The following is an 11054-nucleotide window of genomic DNA, read 5'->3' as shown; positions in this document are numbered from 1 at the left end:
TTAAAGGCTGTTTCTTTAAATTGGCTCTGGAGTCAGTAGAGCTGGGTTCAAATCCTAACTGTTGCTTACTACCTGAGCGACTTTGAGCAAATCACATCACCTCCCTGTGGCTCATTTTCCTCATCTGCAAAATCAGGAGCTTGAACTTCCAGCTCTAAATCTATGATCCTATAATCATGAATACTTTCTTCAAGAAAAGAATGGGGAAGCTCTAGAAATTTGTTGTTGTTCAGTTGCTTTTTAGTCACATCCAACTCTTTGAGACTCCATTTAGGGTTTTCTTGGCAAAGATACTGGAATGATTTGCAATTTCCTTCTCCAGTTCTTTTGACAGATGAGGAAACTGAGGTAAAAAGGGTGAAGTGACTTGCCTAGGGTGACCCAGCTAGAAAGTGTCTGAGGCTGGATATGAACTCGGGAAGATGAGTCTTCCTGACTCCAGACCCACCACTCTATCCACTCTGCCATCTAACTGCCAGCCCTGGAAATGGTGAGTACCAAATAACAACCCCCCCCCACACACATACATACACTGAAAATGATTATACCTTGACAGACAGGAAATGACTCATTGACTGGTGTGGGAATGATTCCTGAATCATGTGGGAATGATCCTGAAACAAGCATCCTTTTACAGTCAGGCCACAAATTTGTTAGAGCAAAGATAAAAATTAATACAAAGCTAGAGAAAAGAATGGGAGAGCTAGGTGGCACAGTTGATAAAATGCTAGACCTGAAGTCAGAAAGACTCATCTTCCTGAGTTCTAAACTGGCCTCAGACACTCACTAGCTGTGTGACCCTGGGTGACCCTGTTTGCCTCAGTTTCCTTATCTGTAAAATGAGCTGAAGAAGGTTTTCTTTACCATGAAAACCCCAAATGGATTCACAAAGAACTGGGTATGACTGAAAAAACTGAACACCACCACAAAGGAGAAAAGAATAGAAATAAGAAAATGATATGACAGATAAAATAACTCCAACTTGATTTATTTAAAAGCAATTGGTGATAAAAAATGGGATGTGATTGGATGAAAGGATGCTGATGCAAATAATAATAAATTCATTCAGAAGTTTAACAGATATAAATCAATTGCTGTAGTGAGGATGGCTTGAGAGCCTAAAAGCCATCTTAATTAGTAAACACTTGTGTTTCTCTGCAGATGGAGAAACAGAGCAGCCAAAGGTAATACAGATTTAGAATAGAAACTCATTTGTAAAATTTTTAAAGGAAGGATGGTGCGAGATTATGAGCAATATCACTTCATAAAACACAGAGAAGCAGTGATGGATAAAATTAGTTCCAAGAAAACTTGGAAAGAGATTGAACTAACTAAAGTTGAGTCTCAACCCAACTTCAATCTCAGGGGCATTTGAAAATGAAGCTAGAAGGAAGAGGACAGGTGGAACATGGAAGAGACTGGCAATTTTTGTTTTTTAGTAACAGACTGTTTTCAACATTCTGGGCCATTGCCAGTTGTCTTGACTTTTGTCTTGCTGCTGGACTTCTTTGACTCTGGAGGAAAGAGGGAGGCTGATGACTGTGCAGGTCTGCCTCTCTCAGATTCAATTCATGCTCAAGTCAAGGCATCACTCTCCTGATGTCATTGGTCTTCTCTGAGAATGAAGAATGAACAACATTAAATGCAAATTATCTTCCTTATTGTAGAGAATGGAACCACCATGCTTGGACTTGAATGTCACAGTCCAAGATATATGGTTATACAAGAAGAAGAAATGATACTGAAGAGAACAATGGGAAAAACAGCTGAACTAGACCATTGTACAAAGGAGAGATCTACTCTTGGAGGTAGGGGATTGACCTTACTACCACTCCACCTTAGCTACAAATAGGAATGGTCACACCCTTCATCTTGCCATCAACCACAGGTATTCAACTTCTGTGACCAAGAACTCTGAAATTCCTTTATTTGATCATAACCTATCTTTCAATTTCTTCTTATGCTTTATTCTTCCTAAATCTATTCTTTGTCCTCATCATGACATCCAGTCCCTCTGTTCCTCTAACCATCACCCCTCTTCTGGCTTTACTTTCCTCTCTTCCCATTTTTAACCCTACAATTAACTGGTTAAACTCTACACCTGAATTCCTTGGTCTCCTGGCCCATTGCTGCTCATGCTTTTTTAAAAATTAATTTTATTTTTAATTTATGGAATAAAACAAGCATTTTTATAACATAGTATAGTTAAAAAGATAATTGCACATGAAACTGCAAACCTATTATGTACAACTTGCTATTTCTTTTAAATATATAATAAAGTTATCATGAAAATTTCTTTTTTTCTCCCCTTCGCCCCCAAAAATAGCTATCATTAGACACAAATAGGTATACACACACACACACACATATATACATACATATGTAATATATATGTCATTATTCTATACATATTTCCATTTATCAGTTCTTTCTCTGGATGTAGATAGCATCTTTCTTCATATGTCCTTTGTTTTTAACTTGTGCATTTATAAGTCAAAAGGACTTATTCACTCAAAATTATTCTTAAAACAATATTGCTATTACTGTATACAATGTTCTCTTAGTTCTGCTCACTTCACTATCATTTTGAACAGGTCTTTCCATGCCTTTCTAAGATCGCTGAGCTCATACTTTTCTAGACTCCAACCCTGATTTGCTTCCACCACCTGCCTCCTCTATTTCTACTCATTTGCTGCTAAATGAAACAACCATCACACTGACTGGGTCCACTACAAATTTGTGCTATCTGATCTAATTTGGGCCTTCACTGTAGCAAGGCAATCCTTCTGCTCCTCCCTAATTGATTCTCTATTCCATTCCCACAGTGGCTGCTCCAAACCTTCTTTTCTTTCCTCAAATCCTCCAAAGTACCTCCTATCCTCACCCTCTCAGCTGAGGACCCCATTTCACACTTTACTGGTGGAACAGAGACTATTTGTTATAAGATTCCTCACCTCCTTGATACCATCCTCTGTTTTCTCTTCATTTACTCTGATGAAAAGGTGACCTTCCTCATTGCCTAGGCCAACCCTTCTAAATGTTCCTTGATCCCATCTCCCCCTCTCTTCTCCAATAGATTGCCCCTGTAATCATTCTCTCTTCTTTTAATCTTGAATTTCTTTCTGCCTACTGGTTCCTTCTCTGGTGCCCCTAAACACACCTAAGTCGCTTTAATTGATAGGCATCCCCTAAGTTTCCAGTTCTTTGCTACTACAAAAAGAGATGTTATAAATATTTATGTATAAAAGACCCTTTCCTTTTTCTTTATTCTTTTTGAGATATAGGCCTAGTAGTGGTATTATGGGTTCAAAGGGTACGCACAGCTTAGTAATTTTCAGACGTGCTTCCAGAATGGCTGGATCAATTCACAGTTCCACCGAAGTCCTTTTTCCCTCCAACATTTGTTATTTTATTTTTCTGTCAGTTTTGTAATCTGAACCCAACCTTCTTAACTTCCCTATTCCTGTTGAAGATATCACCATCCTTCTACTCACCCAGTCTTTTGACGTTGGTCTCATCTTCAGTTTCTCACTCTTATTCAACCCATATATCCAATCAAATGCAAATCTTATCTTTTCCATCTCTTCAATAGTTCTTGCACCTGTCCCGTCTCCACCTACATAGCCACCTGACTCAGACTCATCACTTCTTGCTTGGACTCCTGCAATAGTATCCTAATTGGTCTGTTTGCCTTAAGTCTTTCCCCATAACAACCAGTCCTCCACATAGCTGCCAAAGTAACTCCTAAAGCATAGGTCTTATCATGGCACCATCCTATTCAATAAACATCACTGGCTCCTTATTACCTTTAGGATTGAATACACATTCATCTATTTGGCATTTAAAGCCCTTCACAACTTAACCGGACTTCTTACTATTCCTCACCTACTGCCAGGCGTGTGCTGGAGCCAGCTCATACCAGATCATGATAGCCTATTGTTAAATTTTTAGGTGAGCATTTACACTCTGTTGGTCAGTCATGTTTGACTCTTTGTGACCCCATTTGGGATTTCCTTGGCAAAGATACTAGAGTGGTTTTCCCTTTCCTTTTCCAACCTACTTGATAGATGAGGAAACTGAGGCCAATAGGGTTAAATGGCTTGCCCAGGGTCACTCAGCTAGTAAGTTTCTGAGGCCAGATTTGAACTCAGGAACAGGAGTCTTCTTAACTCCAGGCCTAGCACTCAACAGAGTAGATACACTGCGCCACCTAGCTGTCCTATGTACTGCACACACCTTTTTTTTTTTTTTTAAAGAAAGCCAGTTGTTAAACATTTGCTAGCACATTGCTGACTCCAGCCCTCCATTTCCTGTATCTATGCACTGGCTGACCCCCATGTCTGAAATGCATGCTGCTGTCATCTCAACTTCCGTGAATTCCTGCTTTCCTTCTAGGTTCAGCTCAAATACCTCCTTCTCCATGAAACCTTCCTGGATGTACCCAGCTGCTAGTGCCTTCTCTCTCTCTCCCTCCCCCCACCCCCCACCTCTCTGTCTCTCTCTCTCTAATATGTCTTTGCTTCTGTTTTGTAATCATAATAACTTAATGGCAAATCCAGTGTGCAAAGAGTTGAGAAGTGAGTGAGAGGAGAGGAAATGGAGGGAAAGCCTATAGACTTCTTGTTCTGGTGAAGAATGTAGAGGCCACCTATAGACTTGGGAGACAACCTCATCCACCAGTTTGTGAATCTTGCACATTCATGGACAGTGACTTGGGCCCAGAATTGAACAGGGGAAGAGAATGCTTTTACCTTTGGAAAATGGCAAAGTTATTTTAATGAGTTCAAATTCGTTTCTGAAATACAGACCCAACTTCTTTTCTAAACATCCATATAGTTCTGGTGTTGTTGTATGACTGCAAAACGTGGAACGTTACAGTCTCTAAAGAACTGAAAATGACTATCCCCCAGAGGCCATTTGAAAGGTGGGAGCTGAGAGGCCCATGGCACACCCCAAACAGGTAATTATGAATGAAGATAAAGGATGCCATCCAATGAATGAATGAATCAATGAACATTTATGAAGTGCCTACGATATGCCAGGTACCATTTAGCTAAGTACTAAATGAAAAGGAAGATGGGCTGGTCATGTGGACTAACCATAGAGTAACCAAAGATGGCTCACACTGCTAACTGGCATCCTCAGATGCTGGGAGAAATCAAGGCAGGTCCACAGCACTTTGGACCCCCCAAAGTGAACTTATGGGAGAATATGAACAAGAGTAGAATAGGATGGGCAGATGTGGGACCTGAGTTCAAATCCGGCTTCAGACATTTTCTGGCTATGTGACCTTGGGCAAGTCATTTGGTCTCTCTCTGCCTCAATTTCCTCATCTGTAAAATGGAGATGATAATAGGTCCTACCTCCCAGGGTGGCAGTAAGATTAAGATGAAATAATATTTGTAAAGAACTTTGCAAACCTTAAAATGCTATTGTTGGTTTTTATTACCAGAGGGAAAATCCACATTGATGAGATCACAAATCATTTTGAGTATCTCAGAATTCTAAAGTACTCTGAGGACACGTGGTATAGTGGAAAGAACACCAGAAGTGAAATCAAAGGACCTGGGTCTGAGTCCCTTTTCTTCCATTTGCTTGACCTTGGGCAAGTCATTTCATACTATTTCCCACTTTTTTTGGGGGGGGGATTGGGATTTTTTTCTTAGACAATTGGGGTTAAGCGACTTGCCCAGGGTCATACACAAGTGTTTGGTCTGAGGCTGGATTTGAATTCAGGTCCTCCTGACTTCAGGGCCAGTGCTGTATCCACTGCGCCACCTAGCTGCCCCTGGGTAAGTCATTTCAAACCCAAACACCTCCCCCCCCACCCCAATATTAATTTCCTCATCTACAAAATAAGGGTTATTGTGGAGATACCCACAATGCACTATCCACTGCAGCTAGGTGGCACAGTGGATAGAGTGCTCAGTCTGGAGTCAGGAAGACCTGAGTTCAAATCCAGTTTCAGGCACTTACTGGTTGTGTGACTCTGGGCAAATTGCTTAATCTCTTCCTGCCTCAGTTTCCTCAAGTGTAAAATGGAGACAGTAACAACATCTCCTTCCTAGGATTATTGTGAGTATTACATGAGATTGTATTTGTAAAGTGCTTAGCACAGGGCGTAGCCTATAATAGGCATGTAATAAATCCTTCCTTCCTTCCTCTATAATACACACCCTAACATACTATATAATATGAGGTATTTTTATTACTTGAGGAGTCTGTGCCATGTGCCAGGGATACCTCAGTACTTGGCTCAACTCTATGGGTGATTAAGACAGTCCATGATACGTTCCTTGCCTTCTATGGGTCTTTACTGTAGTTTGCAGGGGCAAACATGAGAAAACCAGCGGACAATAAAAGACTGCATGAAATCTAGGGCTAGAGGGCAAGGTACAGACTCCAAGTGCTAGAGAATTGAGAGAAGCTATTATTTTAGTACTATATTAATAAACAATTATTAAATTAGGATTCAGGCTTTTTTCCTTTTATTTCCTCATTTAAGGCTCTGGAAGACATGTCTGATGGATGAGATGGCCCTAAACCTCAGGGAACATTCTCCTGGATCTTGGGCCTGACCCCACCCAACTAGGAGACCTTACTTCTGTTTAGAGTATAAATAGAATCCAGTCTAGGCAAGTTCTTGCATGGGGAAATGAGTCTCTGTCCTTATCCCCTCCATTAGAAATAAGAGTGACCCAGCTCATGAAGGAGAAAACCAACCAGAGCAATCTGGATGGAGATGGATTTCCCTTCTAGATTTCAGGAGGTGGCTGAGTCTCATGATCAAGCCATGTTCTCAGCAGGAGGAGCTGAAGACTTCTAGCCCACCTCCTCATCAAATGTCCACCACTCAGGGTTGATTTTCACTTGTCAGGGACATTCTCTTTTCCAAAAGTATATTAAAGCTTTCATCCTCTCCATGGTTTTGTCTTTGGTTGCCAAGAGAAACCACTGACCGTCAATCTATTTATGATTAGCTAGCCTAATGAATAAATTGATTATCAATTACCCAGAAACTCTGTCTCTCAGGTGTTTCATTAGTCACAGAATGTACGATAGGAAGCAGTGGGAGAAGTCTTGGATTTGGAATTGGAAGATTGATGTTCAAATTCCCTACTCTGACCACTGTGATCCACCAGCTGTATGACTTTCTCAACCAGTCAACACGTATTTATTAAGTATTTACTATGTGCTGGGCACAAGCTAAGTGCTGAGGATACAAAAAAAGCAGTACCTGCCCTCAAGGAGTTTACGTTCTAATGAGGACAGACAAGTATATAGATAAGTACATACGAGAAAAAGAATTGAGGAAATCTGAAAAGCAAAGGCACTAGCAGCTGGGGGCACTGGGGTCATTCTTTGTAGGATCATAGATTCAGAGCTGGAAAGGACGTTATAAACTATCCACTCCAATCCCTTCATGTTACAGACAGGAAACTGATACCAAAGGGGAGAAATAAGTTCTTCAGGGTCACATAGACCATAAATAACTTGCTCAAGATTTGAATCCAGGTCTCTGACTGCAAATCTAGCCCTCTTTCCACTGTACCACGATGCCTTGTGTCATTTCATGACTCTAAGCATCAGTGTCCTTATATATGAAATGGGAGTTGGGTTCCTGGCGTTGCTTACCTCATATAGTTGAGAGGATGAAATGAGATGATGGATATAAGGTACTTTGTGACTTTAAAATGCTACATCAATATGAGCTAGAATCTTAACTAGACGTGTTTTCACTTGGGGCAAAAAGTCAGAAATGGGGATGTGATGGCATGCAGAAATGCTGCAGGGGACAATCTGACTGAGGGTGCAGTTGAGCTGAGAGAAACGAAGGTCTGGCCCTTCCCTCAGCCCTCAGGAGATGGAGGGCAAGTGTATCCAGGGGACAAATACTACAGTGGCAGGATCTTAGGGGCAGTGACTGTGCTGTGTGGTGTTAGAGGACTGAGGCAAGGTGTAAAGACAGTTACTCCTCTATCCCAGAGGTTTCCAAGCCACTCACCCCCAAATGCTGACACTCTGGGGCAAAGCCCTATTTACCCTATACTAGTACAGCTCTGATATGCTATTAATTTTATTAGGATAATAACAAAGAGAGGTGATATACTCACATACAATCTGAAGCATGATCGTGAAACATTCATAAGGAGAGATTGTATACTCACCCACACCCTGAAGAGTGGCATTCTTTTTTTTTTTTTGGCTAGGCAATGGGGTTAAGTGAATTGCCCAGGGTCACACAGTGAGTAAGTGTTATGTGTCTGAGACTGGATTTGAACTCACTTCCTCCTGAATCCAGGGTCAATGCTCTATCCACTGCACAGCCTACCTGCCCTGAGGGTGGCACTCTTTGGGAGCTCCCCTGGCCCCATCAGATTCTCTTATTGTGGTATGCCAGAACCTAGGTCAGAGGCAAATTTTTAATCTCTTTTCCCAGTGCTCCACTTTCTGCTGATGTCAGCACAATGACAGATGAGCATCACTGCTGGGTTTAAACTGTAATATCTGGTGGTGGTAAAGAATTGAAAATTGAGGGGATGCCCATCAATTGGGGAATGGCTGAACAAGTTGTGTATAAGAATGTAATGGAATACTATTGTTCTATAAGAAATGATGAGGAAGTAGACTTCAGAAAAACCTATAAAGACTTACATGAATTGATGCTGAGTGAAGTGAACAGAACCAAGAGAACATTGTACACAATAACAGAAACACTGTGCGATGATCAACTATGATAAACTTAGCTCTTCTTAGCAATAAAATGATCCAAGACAATTTCAAAAGTCTTGTGATGGAAAATGCTATCCACATCCAGAGAAAGAACTGTGGAGTCTGAATTCAGATTGAAGCATACTATTTTCTCTTTTTTTCTGGTTTGCTTTTTGTTTCTCATGGTTCTTCCCTTTTGTTCTGATTCTTCTTTCACGACATGACTAATATGGAAATATGTTTAATATGATTGTGTATGTGTGGCCTATATCAGATTGTTTGCTGTCTTGGGGAGAGGGGAGGGAAGGGAGGGAGGGAGAAAATTTCAGAACTCAAACTCTTACAAAAATGAATGTTGAAAACTATCTTTACATGTAATTAAAAATACTATTAAGTACAACAACAAAATACAAAACTACTATTAAGTACAACAAAAAAATAAGTATAGTATTTGGAAATGCCACTTCATGGAGCTCTAGTGAATCCTGAGAACAACAAACAAGGTATCAGTAGAAAGGCCCTACTCCTGGCTGGATGCCTCTGGCTGGTGGCTGAAAGTTAACTGTTCAGGGCAAACAAGCTCCCACAAGGGTCAGTTGTGAGCCCTCTACAAAAGGATGCTATCCCACCAAGTCTTGTTTGAGACTTGTTTGACTTGTTTGAGAACAGAGCTCCCAAGAAGCCATTGTGGAAGACCACTCTCCCCAATCAGGTTTCTGGAGTTATCCCAACTCTATTTTAAGTGTGGTGTAGTGGAAAGAGAGCTCTGCCCTTTGGGCAAGTCACCCATCCCCTCTGGACCTCGGCTTCTTTCTTCTCTGTAAAGGATTGAAAGGACTGGACTAGATGATTTCTAAAGCCCCCTTCTGGGCAGTTAGGTGGCACAGGGGAGAGAGACCCAGCCCTGGAGTCAATAAGACTTGAGTTTAAATCCAGTGTCAGACACTTACTATCTGTGTGACCCTGGGCAAGTCACTTAACCCTGTTTGCCTCAGTTTCCTCATATGTAAAATGAGCTGGAAAATGGCAAATCCCTCCAGTGTCTTTTCCAAGAAAACCCCAAATGTGGTCACAAAGAACCAGAAACAACTGAAACTACTGAACAATAACAACAAAGCTCCATACTAGCTTTAGATTTGTTGGGCCTGAGGTCTACTCTGCTTAAGTAATTGTCTCCATTTGACTTTATGGTCAAGGAATTGGCTGCACTTGACTTTATCTGTGTAAATGAATCCTCTCTCCTATAGCTTCCCTGTCCCTTTGCTTGCCAGGCATGACAGAATCTGTGGTAAAAGTTAAGGGAGGACCTGAGGCAGTTCTCAAAATGATTCAAGATGAAGGACTTGCTTCTGAGTAAGAAGGCTGAACTCCTTTGTCCCTCACTAGGCTGTGCGTGCCTCCGAGTCTCCAGCATGCCCCGGAAACCTCTTCGTCCTGGAAGCTCACATCCTGCAAGTGCCCTCCACCCCTGCAGTCCCTCGCTTTGATTGCATGGCTCCTCCAGGACCTGTATAAAGGAGGGGGCCCAGGCCAACCATTTCTTCATCTCTCACCAGGTTTCTCTCTGGATTCCTCCTTCATAGCTCCTCAACTGGTACCTTTCTCCCCCTCCTTCTGCCCTAACAATGTTCAATTTCCTTTCATATGTTATCTTCCCCCATTAAAATGTAAGTTCTTTGAGGGTAGGGACTGTCTTTCTTTCCACAGAACTTGGCACATAATAAGTGTTTAATAAATGCGTATCAATTGACTGACATACCTTCTCCTTTTAAAATAGCTAATTCCCTTCAAGACCCAGATCAAGCCCACCTGAAACCTCTCTTGATCCTGGTGGTTGCTGATAACTCCCATTTATTCCTCATTCCAATTATCATCTATTCCGTGCATACCTACATACACAGTGTCATTCTTCATTAGACTGTAGGCTCTTTGAAGGCAGGGAACTCTTTCACCTTTGTTTTCTTATCTCCAATGTGTAGCATAGCATATAGAAGATGCTTAATAAATGTATGTCAATCTTTTGATTTTGGGATGAAATAAATACACAACTCTTCTGGGTCTTGGAGTGGGGTTAGACTTAATTTAATTTAAGTGACTAAGGGATCAGACACAATCAAATTTGTGTTTTAGGAAATTTGGCTCTTTTATGGAAGATTCAGTTATTTCTAAGGTAACTTACGACTTTAAATCTATGGCCCTAGGACTGACTGACCCACCTATATGTCCCCAAATTCCTAGGTAACCCATTCAGCCCCTTGCTTCAGGGTTGCCTGTCTAACCATGGATTACACCAAAGAGAATGTTGCTGCTTCATGGATGGAAAGGACTTGTTTTGTGTGAGA

The 11054-nt window shown here is 41.3% G+C and overlaps 1 long non-coding RNA gene across 2 annotated transcripts; it reads left to right on the top strand.

Annotated features, from left to right (window-relative positions):
* The first annotated feature begins 400 nt into the window (after positions 1–400).
* LOC114030695 lies at positions 401–10645 on the top strand. 2 transcript variants are annotated; one of them, XR_003567659.1, is made up of 3 exons: positions 401–490; positions 1668–1808; positions 10099–10645. It is a non-coding gene; the product is annotated as an uncharacterized LOC114030695 (long non-coding RNA). The 2 variants fall into 2 exon arrangements; XR_003567658.1 differs by having other exon boundaries at positions 1668–1888.
* The last annotated feature ends 409 nt before the right edge of the window (positions 10646–11054 follow it).

Source organism: Vombatus ursinus, unplaced genomic scaffold, assembly GCF_900497805.2.
Source record: "Vombatus ursinus unplaced genomic scaffold, bare-nosed wombat genome assembly UNPS02014973.1, whole genome shotgun sequence".
NCBI classification, from domain to species: domain Eukaryota; kingdom Metazoa; phylum Chordata; class Mammalia; order Diprotodontia; family Vombatidae; genus Vombatus; species Vombatus ursinus.
Note: the sequence above shows the minus strand (reverse complement) of the source record. Positions and strands in the feature narration are given on the sequence as shown.